At 48.1% G+C, this 23,707-nt stretch overlaps 1 long non-coding RNA gene across 1 annotated transcript; it reads right to left on the bottom strand.

Annotated features, from left to right (window-relative positions):
• Positions 1–13,467: 13,467 nt before the first annotated feature.
• Positions 13,468–22,604, bottom strand: LOC110259869 (uncharacterized). The gene is made up of 2 exons (XR_014840114.1): positions 22,333–22,604; positions 13,468–18,180 (listed from the first exon to the last, which is right to left on the bottom strand). It is a non-coding gene; the product is annotated as an uncharacterized LOC110259869 (long non-coding RNA).
• Between the last annotated feature and the right edge of the window lie 1,103 nt (positions 22,605–23,707).

The raw sequence follows: 23,707 nt of genomic DNA, 5'->3' as shown, positions 1-23,707 counted from the left end.
TAGGACATGATACTAAGGCTTCTCTGATTGTCAGAGTCACTTGTCATGGTGTCTCCCCAGAATTGGGAGGCAAACCGGAAATCACTTATCATGGCATGTCCCCCAAATTGCCTTTGGTGTTCACCTAACCTATAGGCAATAGACACAAGGCACAGGACACATCTGAGTTGGGCTGGGACCTGGAGAGCAGTTGAACTGACCTAGAGCTTCCTCTAAACATCTGCATAGTTTATAAAGGAAGGGAGTGGTCACTGCTGCAAGGAGCTTGCAGGGTAAGGAAGTGTGGCCTGGACGTGTACACACACCCATGGAGCACGGGGTGGCTGGTCGTGGGGTGAAGTGTCATTTATGGCCACCTGATCCTTAGAGCTGCTGGGTCCAGGAGTCCCAGTCTCATTTGAGCAATCAACAACAAGCTCTGAATGTTGAGGGAGAAGAAAGAAAGAGACAGGAGAAGGCTAAATAGAATTTTTGGAGGCGGGGAAGCAAGGCCTTCACATGAGGATGAATATTTGAAAGCTTATTAGTAGCAATTTACTAGGAAGGTAGGAAGAGCTTAATGTAGGTTAGTTAGAAGAGTGATGGCAGGCATTGCTCAGGTGCATTGAAGGCAAAGACACAGACACACAGACACACACACAACCAGTGTTAGTTTAGGCAGGAGATGAATAGAGATCCAGTAGGGAGGAGAAGCTTTCTTCTTCCTCTTCTTCTGTTTTTTTCTTTTGTCTTTTTATGGCCAAACTGTTGGCATATGGAGGTTCCCAGGCTAGGGGTCGAATCGGAGCTGTAGCTGCCAGCCTATGCCAGAGCCACAGCAAAGCAGGATCCGAGCTACGTCTTCGACCTACACCACAGCTCATGGCAATGCCAGATCCTTAACCCACTGAACGAGGTCAGGGATTGAACCTGCTTCCACATGGATGCTAGTCAGATTCTTTTCTGCTGAGCCACGATGAGAACTCCAGAAGCTATCTGCTGAATGAGACTCTGCAGGAATGTTTGTTGATATGCACATATGCAACTGTACTTTGCAAGCTACAAAACCCAGTAGCACATTTGTTGTCATAGAAAGGTGGTCACTGCATTTCTCCACATAAGACATACAGATGGCCCATAGGCACATGAAAAGGAACTTAACATGGCTAATTATTAGAGAAATGCAAATCAAAAGTACAATGAGGTACCACCTCACACTGGTCAGAAAGGCCACCATTAAAAAGCCTACAAATAACAAATGCTGGAGAGGGACTGAAGAAAAGGGAACCGTCCTACACTCTCGGTGGGAATGTAAACTGGTGCAATCACTGCAAAAAGCAGAATGGAGGTTCCTCAGAAAACTAAATAGAGGACTACCATATGATACAGCAATCCTACTCCTGGGCATCTATTCAGACAAAACTATAATTCAAAAAGATACATGCACCCCTATGTTCATAGCAGCACCCTTTGCAAGACAAGACATGGAAGCAACATAAATGTCCATTGACAGAGGAATGGATAAAGAGGATGTGGTGTGTATATACAATGGAATATTACTCAGTCATGAAAAAGAATGAAAAATGCTACTTGTAGCAACATGTATGCAACTAGATATTATCACACTAAGTGAAGTAAGTCACAAAGAGAAAGACAAATATTTTATGACATCACTTATATGTGGAATCAAAAATATGACATAAATGAATCTATCTACAAAACAGAAACAGACATGGAGAATGTAGGGAGTAGGATGGACTGGGAGTTTGGGATTAGTAGATGCAAACTATTGCACATAGAATGGATAAACAACGTCCTACTGTATAGTACAGGGAACTATATTCAGTATCCTAGGATAAATCATCATGAAAAAGAATATAAAAAAGAATGTATACATGTATATAATTGAGTCACATTGCTGTACACCAGAAAGTAACACAACATTGTAATTCAACTATACTTCAATAAAAAATAAATTAATAAAAGTGTGGTCAATGAAGGACGGACTGGGGAGAAGAAGGGGGAAATAGGATTTGACATTGGTGGGGAAGACCAGGAGGCGAGGCGGTCAGGTGCTAAGTCTGAGCCGAGGGTAGCAGGAGCAGAGCTGAGAAGTTCCTATCAATCTCAAGGTCAAAGCAATTTGGATGGAATGGGGGAGCTGGACTTGAAGGACAAAAATATAGAGAGAAAGGGGAAGAAGCTGGGAAGAATGCTTATTGGATGCGTTTGGGTTATAAAAAGGAGAATAAAGAATTGGAAAGAAGTAGCTGGGACAGGACTTGGAACTCAGGTAGTGGCCACAGGTGGATATGCTTTGATTTATTTATTTTTTATTTTTTGCTTTTTTAGGGCCGCACCTGTGGCACGTGGAGTTTCCCAGGCTAGGGGTCAAATCAGAGCTACAGCTGCTGGCCTACACTATTCTCACAGCAACGCAGGCTCCGAGCCACACCTGTGACCTACACCACAGCTAACAGCAATGCCGGATCCTTCAACCACTGAGCGAGGTCAGGGATCGAACCAGCAACTTCATGGTTCTTAGGTGGATTCGTTTCTGTTGCACCATGATGGGAACTCCTGGGTTGACATGCTTTGAATGCAGGGAGTTGAGCTCAGGAGGAGGCAGGGACCAATGAACTTGGAAGGAAAGCTTCAGTGGCTCTGCAACACGTTCCCTCACCTCCATGATTTCACTGGTCGTGGAAGAGGGTGTCTGTTACATGTGGTTTCACAGGTTGATCCACATATGGCTCCATCTGGTACCCAGGGAATGCCCTGCTGGTGGTACCTGTGGACTGACCCCATGGTCTGGGCACAGGGCCCTGCAGTTCACACCGCCTGTGCCTCCCTCGGTGTCCCTGAGACACAAGGCTTCCTCCCAGGAGCCACCTGGAAGGCTGCTGTGTGTTGGAACAAGCTTTGCACACCTGCTTTACGGCCAAGTGGGAGGCAGGGGACAGCACAGAAAAATCATACACTGCAGTCACTTGGCCTCTGCCTCTTATTGGGCGTGTCGTTTCGTGCAGGTGACTCGATCCGCCCTGGGTCACTCCTCATCTGTTCTGAGGGTCCCATGAAGTGGTGGAAGTGACAACGCTTTATAAACTGCAGAGTAGCTTCCTGTGCTAGACACCACCATGCCTTGAGGGCTGAGAACTACGCTTCTCCCCACTGTGCACAACAAAACAGGGGGGAAACTCCTAGATGAGTTACTTGGTGTGGGTATGAAATAAAGGGAGGAAATAGCGTGTTTGGAGAATTCCCCCCAAATTCTCCGTATTCGCGCTCAAAAAAGAGAGGACCTTCTCTAAAGTTCTGCTGCCACGGGACTGCCTCTCCCGCAGAGCCGGCAGCCAGAGGCCAGCCAGATGGCGCTGCCACCTCCCTCCCTGTGCAAACATCTCTCACCCAGCCGAGTAAACAGGCCTCCCCAGAGTGGCGCCTCCGGACTGCTCCTGTGTGATGCAGCCCAGAAACCAGGAGGCCAAGCCTTGGGCTCTGGACCTGGGTTCTGTTTTGAATCCGGGCCCCCAGGCGACGGGGTCATGGGTCTTGGCTTCTCTCTTTAGGTAAACAGGGCTGGGGGCCTCTGCTCTCACTCCTCCTCCTGTAAACACATTACAAAGAATCTTTGTAACTGTCCAGCAAAGCAGCCTGGCCTGGAGGAAGGGAGCCTGCATCAGGAGGGGGTGAGAGTGGCGGCTGGGTGGCTGCAGCGGCGGGTGGGGGGGTGGCAAGGAGGCCATGCCCACTAGTACTCCCTGTCCTGCGTGGTGCAAAGAGGTCCGCTTTCCCCAGCGTATGACCAGGAGAGGGGAGGGCCTGTCCCCTGGAGCAGAAACCAAGGGGGGCTGGGAGGAAAGAGGGGAACAGGCCTGAGAGCCCTCAGCCCTGATACCTTTCCTACTATAGAATTTCATGTGTGGTAAGAAAAAGATATCACTTATATGTGGAGTCTAAAATATGGCACACTGGGAGTTCCCCTTGTAACTCAACAGCTTACCAACCTGACTAGTATCCATGAGGATGCAGGCTCGATCCCTGGCCTCCCTCAGTGGGTTAAGGATCCGGCATTGCCGGGAGCTGTGGTGCAGGTCATAGACGAGGCTCAGATCCCTTGTGGCTGTGGTTGTGGTGTAGGCTGGCAGCTGCAGCTCCTATACCACCCCTAGCCTGGGAACTTCCATATGCCAAAGGTGCCGTCTTAAGAAGCCGAAAACAAAACAAGACCAAAAACCAAACACGGCACAAATGAACCTATCTAGAGAACAGAAACAAAGAAACAGATTCATAGACATAGAGGAATGTGGTTGCCAAGTGGGAGGGAGTGGACAGACTGGGTGTTTGGGGGTAGTAGGTGCGAACTGTTGCATTTGGTGTGGATAAGCAATGAGATCCTGCTGTAGAGTACAGGGAACTATATCTAATCACTTGTGATGGAACGTGATGGAAAATACTATGAGAAAAAAAGCATACACACACACACACACACACACACACACAACTGGGTCACTTTGCTGTACAGCAGAAATTGACAGAACATTATAAATCAACTGTAATAAAAATTTAAAAGAAAAAGAAAAATGGCACAGTTTAAAACAAGGAAAAAATACTAAGTCCTCCTCTTCAAGCAGCGCAGTGTATAAGAAAGAATATCAGCTGGAAAGTCAAGAAAACAAATTGAATCCCTGCCTCCACTCTTAATGAGCTGTGTGCCTTTTGAATGGTGCCTTGACCTCTCTGAGTTTCCTTGTCTAAATAAATTACAACTATACCACCTGCCATTTGTTGAGCCACCTTGATGTGACAGGGACTTTCAGCGTCTTATTTAATTAATCCACACAACGACCCAATGAGATGGGGGTGAATATCCCCATTTTAGGGATAAAGAAGTTGAGCCCCCAGCGGACATATTAACCAGTGGCAGAAGCAGCTCTTTTCTCTGCCAAACCCTCATCCCGCCCCTGCAACTGGGCACTTTTTCCTTGAAGATTTGGATGCTGAGATGAGGAGGTACGAGCCTCCTGAAAACAACTTTCTTGCTGGAGACAGAGGGCCTGACTCAGATAAGCTCCAGGTCTGGGAGTCAGGGCTCTGTCTCGGAGGCCCCCCTTTCCCAGCCATCTCCTCTCACTGCACTCATATATCACCTTGGGTAAAATCCAGGCAAAGAGAACAATCCACGTTTTGTTCCACTGGGGGTAGAACTTGGCAGGAACCCTCGGAATCGCTGTCACCACCTTTTCCCCTCAGGAGCAATTCCTACATGTCTTAATTTCCATGGCACATCTTGGAGGCGTCACGAGGGAGAAAGAACTGGTAACCCTGATACCTGCAGGCAAAACCCAGCACTGGCGGGGAGCAGTGCTAAGGGGAGGAGTAAGAAAGGTTCAGGAGGGTCTCTGGAGTCCCCTTTGTGGCTCGGGGGTTAATGAACCCGACTAGTATCCATGAGGATGTGGGTTTGATCCCTGGCCTCGCTCAGTGGGTTAAGGATCAGGCGTTGCCTTGAGCTGTGGTGTAGGTCGCAGCCTCGGCTTGGGTCCCCTGTGGCTGTGGCTGTGGTGGAGGCTGGCAGCTGTAGCTCCGATTGGACCCCTAGCCTGGGAACCTCCATATGCTGTGGGTGTGGCCCCGAAAAGCCAAAAAAAAAAAAAAAAAGAAAAAAAAGAAAAGAAAGGAAAGAAGAAAACTTCAGGCATCTTTGATAATAAACTTTGATCTGATATTCTAGCACCAGAACAGTCAAACTTCTGCTGCTAGGCCAAAGGCAGCTCACCACTATTTATACATTAAGAGTTTTACTTTTTTTTTTTTTTTTTTTTTTGTCTTTTTGCCTTTTCTCGAGCCACTCCTGTGGCATATGGAGGTTCCCAGGCTAGGGGTCGAATCAGAGCTGTAGCCGCCGGCCTATGCCAGAGCCACAGCAACGAGGGATCCGAGCCGAGTCTGCGACCTACGCCACAGCTCACGGCAATGCCGGATCGTTAACCCACTGAGCAAGGGCAGGAATCGAACCCGCAACCTCATGGTTCCTAGTCGGATTCGTTAACCACTGCACCATGACGGGAACACCCTACATGTTTAAATGGCTGGGAAAAAAGGGAAAAATTGTTCATGAGATGAGAAAATTCTATTAAATTCAAATTTCAGTGTCCATAAATAAAAGGACTTTGAAAAGCAGTCACGCTTCTTCCTTTGCACAGCTGCTTCTGAACAACGATGGCAGAGTTGAGCAGCTGTGACAGCCACAGCAGGAACTCCAGTTTGGGGTCTTTAATAGCCCTGGATCTATCTTCTCTGGGCCAGCTGATGTTGAATGCTGTTCTGCAAGGCGGGCAGGCTCTAAGTGGCTAAAAATACGCTTTGTTGGGCCGTATTTAATTGGATGAGTTTAGAGCTGGGGGGCTTGGAGCCTGCTGTGAAGAAGTGAAAAACACAGGTTCCATCTCTCACCCATGAAATAATATCGGGTCACAGGGAGAGAAAGACCAGGAAATCATGACAGTGCAGGAAGAACAAGAAAACACTGAACAAAACCTTCCACTTGTTAACCTCCTCAGACAGATGAGAAGAAACTGCAGGGGGCTTAATTTAAAAAATTTTTTGCTTTATAGGCTTGCATGTGCAGCATATGGAGGTTCCCAGGCTAGGGATGGAATCAGAGCTGCCGTTGCCAGCCTATGCCATAGCCACAGCCATGCAGGATCCCTTGCCCACTGAGCAAGGCCAGGGATTGAATCCGCATCCTCATGGACATTAGTCAGCCTGGTTCCTGTGGAGCCACAACCAGCGGGAACTTCCTGCAGGGGGCTTTATAAAAGGAATGTTCAGAAAACCAAAGGCATAGCTCAGAAATGGAAAATATTGGAGCAGAGATGAAAACGTCAATAGAAGAGAAGGTTATGGAAGTGTGACAGCAAATAAAAAAGACAAAGAGGTTTTAAAACAGAGAGAAAAACGTGCAAATTAGGGAATCAGTCTGGGAGGTCTCACATCTGAATTTTAGGAATTCTGGAAGGAGAGAACAGAGAAAAGGAAGAGAGGAATATTATCAGTAAAAGAATTTAAGGCAATTTCTCAGAGAGAGAGGTCATGGACAGCCCACTGAGTGCCCAGGAACACGGAGGGGAAAGAAATGAACAAAATCAACTCATCTTTGTGAAATTTTAGAGCCCAAAGATTTCCAGAAATCAAAAAGGGGTCTCATATAAAGGACGAAGACTCAGAATGCTCTTGGGTTTCTTAATAGCCATACTGGAAGTCGGAAGACGAAATTCCAAGGAAAAATAATTTCCAAACTGGAATTTTACATCCAAACTAAAACAGAGCTACTTTTTAAAGGGGAGTAAAAAGACATTTTCAGGTATGCAAGGTCTCGAAATATTTATTCCAACAGGCACTCTATCTCAGGATGCTTATGGGAGGATAAGCTTCACCCAAAGGAGGGGTAATCAAGAGGGAAATGGGATCCAGAAGCAGGCGATCCAACATGGGGGATGGGTGGGGAAGGGGGGCCAGGGCACCCCGAGGAGAGCTCCAGATGACACCCATGCATGGGGAGCTGAGAAGCAGCCAGGCTGTTCGGGGACAGGAAGAAAGAGCTCCAGGATCTTTCTTTCTTTCCCTTTTTTTTTTTTTCTTTTTAGGGCTGCACCTGTGGCATATGGACGTTCCCAGGCTAGGGGTTGAATAGGAGCTACAGCCACAGCAACGCCAGATCTGAGCCTCATCTGCTACCTACACCACAGCTCATGGCAACACCAGATCCTTAACTCACTGAGTGAGGCCAGGATGGAACCTGCAATCCCATGGTTACTAGTTGGATGTGTTTCTACTGTGACACAATGGGAACCCCAGGATTTTTCTAAAGCGTAAAATGTACCTGAATTCAGGTGGTTATCTATCTATTTATCTATCTAGGCTGTGCCCACGGTATTTGAAAGTTCCTGGACCAGGGATGGAACCTGTGCTTGCAGCAGTGACCCAAGGTGCAGCAGTGACAATGCCAGATCCTCAACCCGCTGTGGCACAAGAAAACGCCTCAAGTGATAAATCGAACTGTTCTCAAGGCCTAAAGGAAACATTTTATAGCCCCAATGGGAAAGGCCTTCTTTGCATTTCCTAAAAAAAATTTTTGTTTTGTTTTGTTGTTCTTTAGCAGTTCTCAAAAAACAATCAAGTCCTGTTTTTCCATTTCATTTGTCATTGGAGCATCTACTTGATAACATGAAGAAGCCAGTACTTTGGGTAAAGAATCTCCTGGCATCTCTCTCTCTGCTGGAAAGCAAGATCATACTACCCACTTGTCTTAAATACTTTTTTCTTTCTCTCTCTCTCTCTTTTTTTTTTGGTTTGCTTTTTAGGGCTTTACCTGAGGCATATGGAAGTTCCCAGGCCTAAGCCACAGCCACAGCAACACCAGGTCTGAGTCTCATTTGCAACCTACACTGCAGCTCACAGCAATGCCAGATCCCTACTCACTGAGCGAGGCCAGGGATTGAACCTACATCCTCATCGATACTAGTTGGGTCCATAAGCCGCTGAATCACAACGGGAACTCCCTTAAATACTTTAATTTTCCTCTTGTACATTATGCAGCAAAAACTACCCCCCTCCAGCGCCGAGAGTTCATGCACTTTCCAGACGGCCTGGGGCCTGTTCTAAATTGAGGGTGCAGGTTGTGGAGGGAGAGGTGCCATCTTCTCAGCCCGCAGTGTGGACACCGTGATGGTCCTTGTCATCCCATCACAGTTAGTTAAAAACTTTAAACAGCTTCCAAAGAAACAACAACAACAAAGTAAATAATGAAAGAAAAAAAACTAAAAAAGAAAAAAAAAATCTAAAGAAACAAAAGAAATTTTAAAAAATTTAAAGAGAAAAAACCCCACAACAATTTTAAAGAATGGAAAAAAAGAGAAACATTCTACAAAAGAACTCTAATTAGCTCTTGTCTTCACTGTGAATAGAGAGGAAAATAAGAGCCTATATCTGGGGAAGGATTTCAGTGAAAAGAGCTCAGCTTTGACCCCAAACTGACTTGACTGGACCCCTACAGAGCTGGTGAATTTTGGCCACTGTCTGCACCTTAGTTTCCTCATTGAAATACCAGGCATGAGAATGCCAATCCTGCTCAGCTGTTCTGAGTTTTAAGAATGATCAAGTCCAGGCGTGGCTCAGCCGAAATGAATCTGACTAGTATCCATGAGGATGCAAGTTTGATCCCTGGCCTCGCTCAGTGGGTTAAGGATCTTGGTGTTGCCATGAGCTGTGGTGTAGGTCACAGATAGGGCTTGGAGCTGGTGTTGCTGTGGCGGTGGTGCAGGCCAGCAGCGGCAGCTCTGATTCGCCCCCCCCTAGCCTGGGAACCTCCATATGCCTCAGGTGTGGCCCTAAAAAGACAAAATGAATGAATGAATGCTGGAGTTGTGGATACAAAGCGCCTAGCACCAAGCTGGCTCCCAGGAGGCGCCTAATGCTTTGTGGCCGTGACAGGTGCTAATGTCCTGTAGTAGTGCTTTCCTCTGTCCTTTCTCATGGAATCTTCAACGAGATGAGAGGACAAGTTTGATGTTCCCACTTACAAACAGACAAAATCCAGGCTCAGGGACTGCCTAGTGCTCTGGGATGAACCCTTAGGGGCAGGAAGTGGGCAGGGGGCTGAGGTGGGGGGTGGTCCCTGAGCAATGCTCTTCCGCAGACTGAGCCGTTGGGAAGGAAACGTCCTTGAAAGAGCCACCATCGCAGCCCTGGCTTTACTTCCAGTCCTACCCTTCCAGTAGCAGGACCCTGTGGTTAGCAGGCTGTGATTACAGACCTGCTTCCAGAAAGGGCATTTTCACGTTCCAAGTGGGATCAGGAGGCATAAGGGATGACGGCCAGCGTGGATCCAAGAAATAATGTTTCTATACCCATTGCCCGAAAGGAAATCGGAAAGCAAGAGTGTATGAATTGCTTCGCTCCTGTAAATACATTTACTACAAAAAAGGATAAGAAGTATCAAGGCAGCTGCTGGCAATAAGAAAATAAGGACTAAGCCTTAAGCAAAACATAGCGTTTTCATTTTTAAACAGGCTTAGAGTTCCTCCTTGAACATGACTAAGTAAACATTTGTGTCAAACCATGTTTTAAAAATGATGAATGGGGGAGCTCCTGTCGTGGCTCAGGGGTTAACGAACCCGATGAGCACCCATGAGGACTCGGGTTCGATCCCTGCCCTCTCTCAGTGGGTTAAGGATCCGGTGTTGCTGTGACTTGTGGTGTAGGTTGCAGACGTGGCTCGGATATCAAGTTGCTGTGGCTCTGATGTAGGCTGGCAGCTACAGCTCTGATTCGAACCTCCATATGCCAAGGGAGCGGCCCTAAAAGACAATAGCCAAAAAAAAAAAAAAAAAAAAAGGTGAATGGGGAGGGTTGTGCCAAGAATGCCATTTTTTTTTTTTTTTTTAATTTTACTTAGGAGTTCCTGCTGTGGCACAGTGGGTTAACAATCCAAGCTTGTCTCTGAGGAGATGCTGGGTTGATCCCTGGTCCAGTGCAGTGGCTTAAGAATCCAGCATTGCTGCAGCTGTGGCATAGTTTGCAGCTCCGGCTTGTATTGGATCCCTGGCCCGGCAACTTCCATATACCCCAGGGGTGGCCAAAAAGAAAAAAAGTACTTATTTTTTTGTAGCACTCATGACATGTGGAAGTTCTTGGGCCAGGGACTGAACCCCTATAATAGCAGTGACAATGCTGGATCCTTAGCCCTCTGGGCCATCAGGGAACTTCAGGAATGCCATTTTAAAAAAAATTCAGACTTCTCCAGTCATTTAAAAATAACTTTAAAAGCTTCAAAGACTATTACAGTAATTTCCATGCAAGCAGGATTTAATTGTCTGAGCAAATTATCTGTGTGAGACTTCTGTTTCCTTCTTTCCTTTTTTATTTTTATTCTTTTGGCCATGCCATGGCATGTGGAAGTTCCTGGGCCAGGGATCAAACTCTCACCACAGCAGTGACCCAAGCTGTTACAGAGACAACACCAGATCCTTAACCCGCTGTGCTCCAGGAGAACTCGCAGCCTTCTCTTTTCTTGATATACTTATATCTTTGGGTTATTGTGAGTCAAATCAGCAGTGATTATTGTCATTTTTAAGTTCACACATGGAATGAAGAGGGTGAGAGGAAAAACCACAGTGTGTTTTTAAAGGTAAAAGGCAAGTGATGAATGAGAGAGCCTGCTGCAGGGATACGAAGGGGGAGCTTGTGTGCCCCCATGAAAGGGTCTGAGATGCCATAACTGCCGGCAGTGATGGGTAGGAAAAGGCAGGGGCACACGTTCCCCTGAGGTGGTGATGAAGGACATGCCTCATCAGACGTGTCCCTGAGCCTTTACTCTTGGCTGCTGGCCAGCACCTTCAGGGGTGGTGGATTCTGGGGGAGGGGTGAAGGGGAAGAAGGAGGCAGGGTGCATCTGGCCACTGTACATACAGAGCATTTGTAAACTGGACCCTTGTCACTCCAGGATGACCGTATTGCATATATTTTGATCTCATCCACGCCACCCATCTTCTCCCCATGCTTTCAGATTCCTGATAATTGTGCATCTCTGCTATGGAACCCAAATGATTTTCCATCACATTCTCTCCTGAGAAAATTGAGAACAAAATGTAGCTTGTGAGTTGCAAAAGGACCATAAGAGAACAGTGACTAGATAGTGTGTCTAGATAGACTATGTGTTTCCAGAATGTGAACTGGCTCACATTAGTGCAACATGAAGTCCTAGTGTTTCTTTTTTTTCTTTTTTTCTGGCTGCACTTGCAGCATGTAAAAGTTCCCAGGCAGGGGAGTGAACCCATACCACAGGAGCCACCCCAGCAAGGCAGTGACAATGTCAGATCTTTAACTTGCTGCACTACAAGGGAACCCCGAGTCCTATGGTTTCATATACAAGTTTTCTCAGCATGTTTTGTGCCACTAAGCAACAGCATCTGCAAACAAAAGCACATGGATGAAGTGCTGCTGTACAGTACAGGGAACTATACCCAATCATTTGTGATAAAACATGATAGAAGATAATATGAGAAAAAGAATATATATATATATGTATATATATGTATGATTGGGTCACTTTGCTGTACAGCAGAAATTGACAGAACATAGTAAGTCAACTATATTTTAGTAAAAACAACAAAAAGACATCGAAAATTTTTAGGAAATCAAAAAAAAAAAAAAGACAAAAAGGAGAAAAGAAGTAATGACCACACAAGGCCTCGGGGTAAGAGACAGGCCAAATGAACACCCTTCCAGATTTCTTTAGGCATATGCACATATTTTTAACAATAAAAAAATTTTTGCTTTTTTTTTTTTTTTTTTTTTTTTTTTTAGGGCTCCATCCACAGCACATGGCAATGCCGGATCCCCGACCCACTGAGGAAGGCCAGGGATCGAACCCACATCCTCATGGATACTAGCCGGATTTGTTTCTGCTGTGCCACAATGGGAATTCCATTATTTTACATATTTTTTAATAGGCTACCTTTCACATTTGTTATCTGAGCATCTTTCTTTTGTCAATAAATATAGGAAAAAGTAAAACAAACACAAAAAAACAAAGCACAGGGATGAAGCTGAATTCAGCAAGCCTCAGGCCAATGTGGTACAGTACATGCCTGTTTTTTCCTCCTGTTGGCTTTGGTGGCCACATGCTTTATTTTGGAAAGGCTTACGCACACTTGTCCTTAATCTTTGTGTATCTGCCTGTCTCCCTAACTCTACAGCCTCAACGGATTTTTGCAGCCCTTCCCTCGGGTCACCTTCTCCTTTTATTTAACAAAAACGACAGGGAGTTCCTGTTGTGGCACAGGGGAAATGAATCCAACTAGTAACCATGAGGTTGTGGGTTCGGTTCCTGGCCTCACTCAGTGGGATAAGGATCCAGTGTTGCCGTGAGCCGTAGTGCAGGTTGCAGACAAGGCTCGGATCCTGTGTTGCTGTGGCTCTGGCCTAGGCCAGCGGCTGTACCTCGGGTGCGACCACTAGCCTAGGAACCTCCATATGGGGCCCTAAAAAGCCAAAATAAATAAATAAATAAGGAAAAATTTTAAAAATTCTTAAAAAAATTAAAAAAACCCAAAAATTAAAAAGCAAAAAAGTAAATCAACTATACTTTAATAATAAACTAAAAAAAAAAAAAAAAGCAAAAAAGCCCCTAGTTTTATTGAAATAGAATTGACATATAATATTGTATTAGCTTTGGATATACAACATAATGATTTGATATATGGAAATATTGTGAAACGGATCGCAATGAGTTTAGTTAACATCCATCAGCTCACACAGTTAATTTTTTTCTTGCGATGCCAACTTTTAAGATCCACTGTCTTAGCAACTTTCAAATACACAATGCGTTTGTATACAATACTCTAGTATTAACTAGTCACCATGCTGTACATTGCATCCCCAGAATTTATTATTATTATTTTTTAACTTTTTACATAATGATTTTTATTTTTCACTATAGCTACATTCCCAGAATTTGTCTAACTATGAGTTTGTACCTTTGAACCACTTTCACTATTTTTAGCAAAAGGGATCTAACAACCGCTTGAACAGGGATCTGTGGCCACACATTCTTTCATCTCCAGTGCGCAGCACAAAATAAACATTATCAGAATGGTGTTGAAATATTTACCACTCTCTCCCCAGCCCTCCCATCCCTTTCACCTTTGTGCTTTTGCACCAGCTCTATGGGGAATGTCCTGGGCTGGTAGGGCATTTCCACGGATCCAATTCTCACCCTCCTTCCACTACCACCCATCTTGCAAAGTCTTATCCACTTGATCTCTGCCCCAGCAGCTTTTTAACCGGATCCTTCCTTCTCTATTTGCATCCTCTGTCTCGCGTATACCTCACACCGTCTCTCTCACATTATATCGGCATCACACACGTATCCGTTCTCTTGCTAGAGCATTCAGGTCTGGGAAAACGCAAGAATCTAGTCTGATCTAATTCCCCCTATGCCCGGGCTAAAACTCAGCTGATTAAGTGTACGTGGGAGAATAAAGCACACGGGACGCCGGGGGATCCAGTTAGCGTTTTTTTGGTTCAACGACCTGGGCTTCCCAGAGGGTCGTTTCAAAAGTCAAGTCTGGGGGCGGCAGCAAGGAAGTGGGAGGGAGCGGGATCCGCCTGAACTTTGCAGCCAGGCTGACTCCTAGGAGGCCTGAACGAATGAGGGGTCAAACCTGGGACAATCCCGCTCCCCAACCTCAAGTCCTGCTAAGTCCCCCATCGAGAAGAGAGCAAGAGGAGGGCAAGACCAAAAATGCAGGGGTTGGAAGGGACACAGGGCGTTCGCAGCGGGCGCGGGGCCTCCTAGAGCCGCACAGGTTGAGAATGACGCTGCATAACCGGGGAACCCACGCACCCCCGGCGCCGCACCACCGGGAGTGGGGAGCGCAGGCTGCCCCCCTGGAGCCGCCGTCTTGGGTGGCACACAAAGGCCGGAAGTGCGCCCGCGTCAGCCGGGCAAGGCGCCCTCTCTAGCACCCCGGAGGGCCCCCTTCTCGGTGGCTCTCCAGGCTCGAAGGCGGTGGGCGGGGCCTGCGCCCCCCTCCCGGGGCAGCCAAATGAATGAAAGAAACAAAACAGAAATGCAACATAGCACGAAGGAGCGGAAGCGCGACCCGGCTTAAATGGATCCAGGCCTGTTTCAGCTAAGAGGTTGGAGCACAGTAGATTCTCATGCTAGCCTCGCCCCCCGACCCCCCACCCCTAAGATGAGGAAACTGAGGCCTGGAGAAAAGTTCTTTGAGGCTCAGGGTCTCTCAGTGACAGCGTGGGTCAGAACCCTGACGTGTAGCACTACAGGTCGGGGCACTTTCCGCTGGCCAGGGCTGCCTGCCTCTCATCAGAAATGAGCCCAGTTCAAATGAAAGCTTATGCTTTTAAAATGGCAGGAAACACGTAACTGTTTCAAAACTGACCGAGTAGAGTGCTGCCATGAAGCAGTGAAGACTGTCTCATCCCATCAGAATGGCTGCTGTAAAACAAACACACAAACAAATAAAAAAAACCCCTAAATAACTAGGGTTGGCAAGGCTGTGGAGAACCTGGAACCCCGGTGCCTGGCTTGTGGGAATGCAGAATGGTGTAGCCCCGGTGGAAAACAGTATACACTGTTTCAGAACATGTGAATCAGAAAATAAAGAGAGAAAGAAAACAAGCACATTAACAATAGCGATCAGAAACAATGAAACAGGAATAAACTTACAGGAGATGAAAGAGCTGTGCAGGGAAATCTATGACTTTGCAAAAACAAACGGAAGCAGTCACAGATAAATGGATCCATAACCTGTGTTCACGGATTGGAAGAATTAACATTCACATGTCTGGATTGCACAGAGCCGTCTATAGATTCAGTGCAATCTCTATCAAAATTCCAATGGCATTTTTCACAGAAATCGAAAACACAATCCTAAAATTCATATAGATCGGCAAAAGACCCAGAATAGCCAAAGCAATCCTGAGAAAGAACTAAACTGGGCTGGGGGCACCCTCCTTCCTGACTTGAAACTTTATTACAAAATATAATAACTGGAGTTCCTGCTTGTGCCCAGTGGGTTTAGGATCTGACTCTGTCTTTGCAGTGGTGTGGGTTTGATCCCCGGGCCAGTGCCCTGGCTTAAGGATCTGGCCTCAGCTAGGGTATAGGTCACAGCTGCAGCTCAGATTCAGTTCCTGGCCACCCCCTCAAGAAAAACCACAAAAAACAAAACCAAAATGTAATAATGGCACTAGCACACAAAAAAAGACACATGGAGAGTGGAACAGAATCAAGAGCCCAGAGATACACCCACAAACAGTCAACTGATCTTCAACGGGGGTGTCAGGAAGACTCAGGGGGGACAGGAGAATCTCCTCAATAAATGGTGCTGGGAAGACTGGATTTCCACCTGCAGGAGAATGAAATTGGACACCTGTCTTATACCCCTCAAAAAAAAAATTAACTTGAAATGGATTAAAGGCTTAACGATAAGACCTGAAACCATAAAACTAATGAAGAAAACACAAGGAAAACCCTGCTTGGCATTGGCCTCAGCAACAATCTTCTGAGAGTGAGGCCAAAAGCACAAGCAATAAAAGCAAAGATAAATAAGCAGCACTGCATGAAACTGAAGAGCTTCTACTCAGAAAGAACAAAAAAATCCACAAGATAGAAAGGTAACCTATGAGATGGGAGAAAATATTTGCAAACCATCTATTTGATCAGGAGTTACTATCCAAAATATATAAGAAACTCATACAACTTAATAGCGACAAGCCTCAATAATCTGTTTATTGGGTAATGGACAAGGACCTGAACAGACAGTTTTCCAAGGAAGACATACAAATTGCCAACAGGTATGTGACACAAAGATGCTTCTCATCCCCGATCATCAGGAAAAAGCAAATCAAAACCACAACGAGATACTGGAGGAGAAAAGGTCCCGATAAAAAGGTAGAGAGACCCTGGCTATGATGACTAAGCAAAGTCCAGCCAACTGCACCCAACCCCCGGCCCCACATCTGCTTCTGTAAAGTTGCTTCCCCAATTACAAGCCTGCCTGTTCTCACTCTGGTCCAACCAGCCGAGCACAGATCCAGAAGAGCTAGCCCATAAAACGTTATGAAACCCTTCTTCAGGGCTCCGACTCCCCTGAGCCGCCTGGCATAATAAACCCGAGTTCTCCATCTCTCCCAGTGCTCGCTTGGTTTCTTGCTGGGTAAAAGAGCTGATACCCTGCAGCCACAGAGCTGCTAGAGCTGGTACCCTGCAGCCACAGGGCTGTCGCTAGAGCTGATGCACCGAGGGGCTGCTGGGCAGCTGGCGTAACAATACCATGTCCCATTTGTTATAACAGCTATTCTCAAAAAGACAAGTGATAGCACATGCTGGTGAGGATGTAGAGAAAAGGGAACCCTGGGGGGTGCACTGTTGGTGGGGATATAAATTGGTGCCGCTGCTATGGAAAAGTGTGGAGGTGTTTCTACAAATTAAAAATAGAACTACAGTATGACCCAGCCCTCTTACTTCTGGGTAGATATTCAGAGGAAATGAAATCAGAATCTTGAAGAGAGAATCTGCATTCCTGTTCAGTGCAGCATTATTTGCAACAGCCAAGATGAGGAAACTGAGGCAGAGAAGCATAAGTCATTTGCCAGAGGACTTACACAGGACCTGGAAGAGCCAGAAGGGGCTCTGGGGTGAATTTTAGACTGTGTGTCCTCTTAGCCAGGGCCTTAAGATGCCTCAGACGGATTTTTCAATAACCCAAGGCACAAAGCCTTGTTTGGAAACTAGAGTGCCAGCTTTCTGGCTTTCTAGGTGAAGCTATTCCTCATTAGAAAACGGAGATTGAGAATTTCCTTTTCTTGGGCGTTCCCGTTGCGGCGCAGTGGTTAATGAATCCGACTAGGAACCAGGAGGTTGCGGGTTCGGTCCCTGCCCTTGCTCAGTGGGTTGGGGATCCGGCTTTGCCGTGAGCTGTGGTGTAGGTTGCAGACGCAGCTCGGATCCCGAGTTGCTGTGGCTCTGGTGTAGGCTGGTGGCTACAGCTCCAATTAGACCCCTAGCCTGGGAACTTCCGTATGCCGCAGGAGCGGCCCTAGAAATGGCAAAAAGACCAAAAAAAAAAAAAAGAGAGAATTTCTTTTTCTTCAGTAGGTGTCCACTTGGGAAATGAGAGTCAATCCAGAATTTTCACTGAATTAAAAATGGAAATTAGGGACCGAGGAAGTAGCTGATTTAAAGGTTTGTTTTCAATCCGTGTATGTTAGAAGGGAATGTCTGTCCCGCCATTCGCAATGTGCCGGGACTTCTATCTCAAGAGCCAGGTCTATTGATAAAAATATCTGGATCCAAAAGCCACGGAGTTCTGGATTAAGTCAAAAACTCTTCCGTTCCTTAGTATAATGTCCTAAAGGTTCTTCCGTGTTGCAGCATGAGTAAGGATTTCCTCCCTTTCTAAGGCTGAATAACATTCCATTGTGTGCAGAGACCACATTCTGTTGATCTAGTCACCCTCTGATGGACACGTGGCTTGTTTCCACCTCACCTCGACCTTTAGGAGGGAATTGACCTTGATCTTACCTGAGCTGTTAGAGCATCGAGGATGGTTGGGAAGCTGGGAGACTTGGTGAATACCTGATGAGGTGCAGCAAGACAGGAGCTGTCTGGGAGGAGAGAAGGGCCAGGGTCAGAGCATAATTTGGCTTTGGTGACATCTAGGCCGTCTGGGATGAAAGGGAGGGCACCGCAACCCAAGGTCTTAGTGTGGGAGGTTGGAAGGAGACCCCCAGAGGAGGAGCCGGAGGAGGAGGAAGAGGAGGCTAAGGAAGAGAAGTTGTTTGGGTTTTCTTTGGGGGTGGGTTGGAGCCGGGAAGATCATACCAGAAGTTGGAATCCTGATTCTGAGACATCTTGGGGACATGCAGGTGGAAATGCTGGGGGCAGGTGTGAAAACGGAGCGAGATGACCCCATAATTATAAAAGCTATCAACAAATACAGTGACCCCCATAATTATAAAAGTTATCAACACACACAGTGGAAGAGAGGTGTCTTCCTCGCTTCTCTCAGCCCGGCTGTGGCCAAGCCCTGCAGGTTCTTCAAGCTGCGGGGACACCGGCTCCGAATCAGTGAGCTGGACCCACAGTGTCCCCTTGTGGCGATAGCATGCAGTTGCAACTGAGCCTACACCCTAGGCTCAGGATTCCTTTCCGAATCCTGTAAGCCCGCAGCTGTGCCCAATCTGACACTGAGCCGCCGGACGGGTTTTAAGATCCTGTACGTGAGAATTGGGCACCTCCTTCAACAGGTGCCGCGAGCCTAGAGCACCCGTGGGACAGCAGAGTAGACGTGGAAGACAAATAGACAAATTCACTGCTAACTTAAAGGAGTCCGATGTTTTTGATATAAATCTTGTTTATCGAATTCATGAATTTATTTTTATGGCCGCACCCGCAGCATATTCCCAGGCCGGGAATTGAATCCAAGCCGCAGCTTTGACCTGCAATGTGAGATGCGTTAATCCACTGCCCTGGGCTGGGGATTGAACCTGTGCCTCCAGAGCGACGCAGGCTGCTGCAGTCAGATTCACTGTGGCACAGTGGGAACTCCTAAATATTGTTTATCTGAAACATTTACAGGAAACCCCACAAACAGGAGAAAGGCCCTGGGTGGCAGTGAGGGTTCCTTAATCCCCCCGCTGTCCCTCATAGGCGGCAAGGCCAATGCCCTGTGATTCTATCATCTTTTTCCACCGGGCCACTCCCCAGGTCCCCAGTATCTGCCTGGGATCCCTCAGAACTGAGTTTTGAGGCGCCCAGGTCTGGCTGCACCTCTTGGGGACTCCAGGAGAGGTAGGAGGAGAAGGCAGCACATCAGAACCCACAGAGCAGTCTGCACCCAGCTTTTCTCATAAAATCTAAGCATGCGCCCCTTGTCCAAAATACCACGGGGAGGAGGCCTCCCCGGGGTTTAGACTGAAGGCGCCCCTGGTTCTCAGAGCTCAGCGCATCTCGCAGGGAGGTCTCTGCCCAGATGCAGCTCAGCTAGTGTCCCTTCCCTCCCACTCCGGCATCACTCCCAGTGCTCCCAGCCACGTGGGCATGCATCCACACTCTGCACTCAGCCGCCACCGTCCTCGCCACAGACTCATCATCCATGCCTCATCCCCGTATGAGCCTCAAACCACACAATCCACGGCCCACTGGCAGGAAGCATGTCACCTTGCCAAGAAGTGGGTATTTATTTATTTATTTTTTGTCTTTTCTAGGGCTGCTCCCGCGGCATATGGAGGTTCCCAGGCTAGGGGTCTAATCGGAGCTGTAGCCACCAGCCTACGCCAGAGCCACAGCAACACAGGATCCGAGCCGTGTCTGAGACCTACACCACAGCTCACGGCAATGCTGGATCTTTAACGTTGGATCGAATGCCAGGGACCGAACCCGCAACCCCATGGTTCCTAGTCGGAGTCGTTAACCACTGAGCCATGACGGGAACTCCAATGCCAAGTTGCCGGTGTTGTTGAGAAAGCACGATTTAGAGGCCCCAGCTCTGCTTCCAAAGCACCTCAGGGTGGGGAGAAGCCAAGTCAAGGTCAGCAACGGGCTGGTGTTGGGGTGGCTCAAAGCGGTGGCTCCCGGGATGGATTTTTAAAATGCATAAATGCTGAAAAACTGTATCGTGGCTTGACTAAGGGCAAGTCACAGGCTGGTGGCCATGGGGAGACAGGGTGAGAGGTGAGAGGAGGAGTGCCAGTGAGGGGTGACTACAGGGTGACCTGGCCCGTCCTGGGGTACCCTCCCTTGGCTGCCCTCTGTCCATGTTACTCACCTGGAGGCCTGATGAGTCTACAGGTAGAAGCGCACAGAGAACAGATTCTCCTGGCCGGAGCCCACCTGAACCCCAGCTCTCGCTACACCACCCTGCCCCCCGACCCTGCCTGCCTCCAGCCACCACCCTTGCTGCTACATTTCATTCCTTGCAGCCTCAGTCAGAAGACATCAAGTAGCAGAAGCATGGTTTCCTGAGCAAGGGGTGGGGGGCTGCAGAATTTCTCCTGGGGTCAAGGAGGGTGCAAGGAAGTGATGGCTGGGAGGAGGGCTCTGGGTGAGGCTCTGATCTTGGCAGTGGCAGGTCTTAGAGCCCAGGACATAGAGGAGCTGGGGCAGCAGGAGGAGTGCAGCCCCTGGTTACCTTCCCAACTTTCCCAGCCTCTGTGTCCCCTTTTGCCCCTGATGTTCATTTCTTAGATCTTCTAGAAAAAAACATGAGCCCTGTCTTCAGTTTTTGCCTCACCCTCACTGCTCAAACCACTGCCACGTGGCAGCATTTGAGTCTCTTAATCAGCGCGACGGGGTGGAGAGCAAAGGCTGCAGGGGGCTGGGAGATGCTGGACAGCTGGAGCCAGGAGGGCTGACACTGACCCTGCTTCCTAAAGAGAAGTGGCACCAAAGAATGTTCTGGACCCGGCGCTGCAAGATGCCAGGGGCTGCAAAGCAGGGGGCTGTGCCTGTCATGCTGACCATCGTGACAAGCTGGGAGCCTCACTCCTGGTACATGTTAAGCAACCAGAAAACACAGTAAAACAGGAAACAGAAGAGGAGAGGAAAGCAATCAATTTAACAGCGTCAGTAATCACACTGTAATTAAATGGGTCGATTTCCAATATTGACAATGCAGATACTTCGGTTTTAATTCTCCATTCCCCAGGATCCTTAAGAAGACACAATCTTACCCAAAAGGCCTTTATGGTTTTTCAGGGTGTAAAAAAGAAGCGTCCGCCCAGAGCAGAGAAGGCTCTTGGGCAGAGTGGCAGGAGTTTGCCATCCAAGGGCAAACTGATGGGCTGAATCACCCCCCCCAACCCCATATATTGAAATCCTAACTCCCAGTACTTAAGAATGTAACTGTATTTGGATATAGGGCCTTTAAAGAGGTAATTGAGTTAAAATCAAGCCATTAAGATGGCTTCTAATCCAATATGTCCAGTGTCCTTAAAAGAAGAGGAAATTTGGGAGTTCCCTAGTGGATCAGAGGGTTAGGGACCTGCTGTTGTCACTTCTGGGGCTTGAGTCACCACTGTGGCTGGGGTTTGATCCCTGGCCCAGGAATTTCTGCATGCCATGTGTGTGGCAAAAAAAGAAAGAAGAGAAGAAATTCAGATACACAGGAGACCACGGGGGTCTGAACACAGAGTAACAACTATGTGAAGACACAGGAAGAAGATAGCCGTCTGCAGGCCAAGGAGAGAGAGAGCCCTCAGGAGAAACCAGACCTACTTGAAACCACTTGATCCTGGACTTCTTACCTCCAGAATTGGGAGAAATAAATATCTGTTGTTTAAGTCACCTAGTGTGTGGTATTCTGTTAGGGCAGCCCTAGGAAATTAATAGGGGCAGGGATGAGAGTGAGTGGTGCTGAGAGGTCATGGGGCAAATACCCCTCAACCTCTGCTACAGGGGCCACCTCAAGTCATCAGATTCTTAAGGGGGTGATGATCTCCCAAAGTTAGAGTCCCAGCATAGAGATTTCATAATTCAGGGTGGAGAGAGAAAGGTAGCAAGTGCCCATTGCCCCAGCCTCTGAGGCTGCTCACCTGGACCCAGCGAGAGGAAGAGAACCCACTAGAGGTGGGTGTGTGGGGCAGAGGCAACCCAGGGGCTGCAACGTGAGGATGTGAGCGCATTTGGGAAGTAACTGCATAAAGGAAAACCCTAGGAGCCCTGATCCGTCTGAGGCTGATCATGCGCTGTGTGTATTTGAGTTATGATGAACTTAATCTCCAGACTGGGAGGGGGAAAATGGAATAAAGCAAGGCTACCTGGGTGGGGGGAGGGTAGTCTTCTCCTCTTCTGCCCCTTCTGGGGTCGCCAGGGCCATGGGGGAGCATCTGCCGAGGGGGCTTCAGGGAAAAAGTTCAAGTTGGATTTCCTCGGTTTGGGCTGGCCGCCTGGGGTTCCTCCCTCTCTGCCTGCTCTTGGTATAAGAATGATCGAGAGCAGTTATTACCGCCCACGGGGAGAGTATGTCCACTTCCTGGAGTTCTCTTGCCATCGGGGATATTAATCCAGCCACCCGGGCTTCGTTGGATTCACGGGAACCCACGGATTTCCGGACACTTCAGCGGGAGGAGACCCCGCCCAGGTGAGCGCAGCCCGCCTGCACTTTTGTCTTTGGACCACAAGGAGGCGACGTGGGCTCCGCTGAAGCTGCGTCGGCTGGTGAGAATGATCGGAGGGTTTGCAGGTAGGGTCAGGCCAGGTGAGGAGAGGATGCTAAAAGTGGGGTGCGGTTGGGAACTTAGCCTGCAGCTCGGGAGAGAAGGAGAGAAGACAGAGGTCTGAGCTGTACGAGCGAGGAGGAGTGCAGAAAGGAATGGCATGCATTGGACTGGAGGCTGATTCTGGGAGGAGCTGCTCTGGGAACCCTAGCAGTGACTAGGGGCACCGGAAATACCTGGGGGTGGGTCGTCTTGATCACTCTTTCGCCGACAAGCAGGGAGTTGCTTTTTCTTATAACAGGGCCAGGGTCAGAATATCCCAGCCTCTGGAGTTCCCGTCGTGGCGCAGTGGTTAACGAATCCGACTAGGAACCATGAGGTTGCGGGTTCGGTCCCTGCCCTTGCTCAGTGGGTTAACGATCCGGCGTTGCCGTGAGCTGTGGTGTAGGTTGCAGACGCGGCTCGGATCCCGCGTTGCTGTGGCTCTGGCGTAGGCCGGTGGCTACAGCTCTGATTCGACCCCTAGCCTGGGAACCTCCATATGCCGCGGGAGCGGCCCAAGAAATAGCAACAACAACAACAACAAAAAGACAAAAGACAAAAGAATATCCCAGCCTCTCTGAAGCCACATGGCCTCCTCGTCCGGAGGACTGGGCTGTGGCTTTGTGTGGCAGCAGGAGGGGGCAGAGGAGGGCTGGGGGTGTATTGTGGAAACAGGACTCTCAGACTTGGTGATGTACTGGGATCACTGGGCAGGGAAAAGGCGAGCTTGAGGAGAACGTTTAGATTCATGGCTTGGAAGAGACGTGTGGGCTGAACATATAAATCTGGGAGCTCTCAGTGCACTGATGGTTTCAGATCCATGGGAATGGAGTGAAAATTGTGGAAGAGGGTGGGCACAGAAAATAGAGGAGGGTCGCATGCATTAATCATGAAAGGCAAACTCAGTTACAAAAAACCCCTCTGCGTGTCAAAG

Source organism: Sus scrofa, chromosome 3, assembly GCF_054392235.1.
Source record: "Sus scrofa isolate SSC_HxYL_T2T_F1_AM1 chromosome 3, Sscrofa_HxYL_maternal_Yorkshire_Landrace_v2.0, whole genome shotgun sequence".
In the NCBI taxonomy this organism is placed as follows: Eukaryota; Metazoa; Chordata; class Mammalia; order Artiodactyla; family Suidae; genus Sus; species Sus scrofa.
Note: the sequence above shows the minus strand (reverse complement) of the source record. Positions and strands in the feature narration are given on the sequence as shown.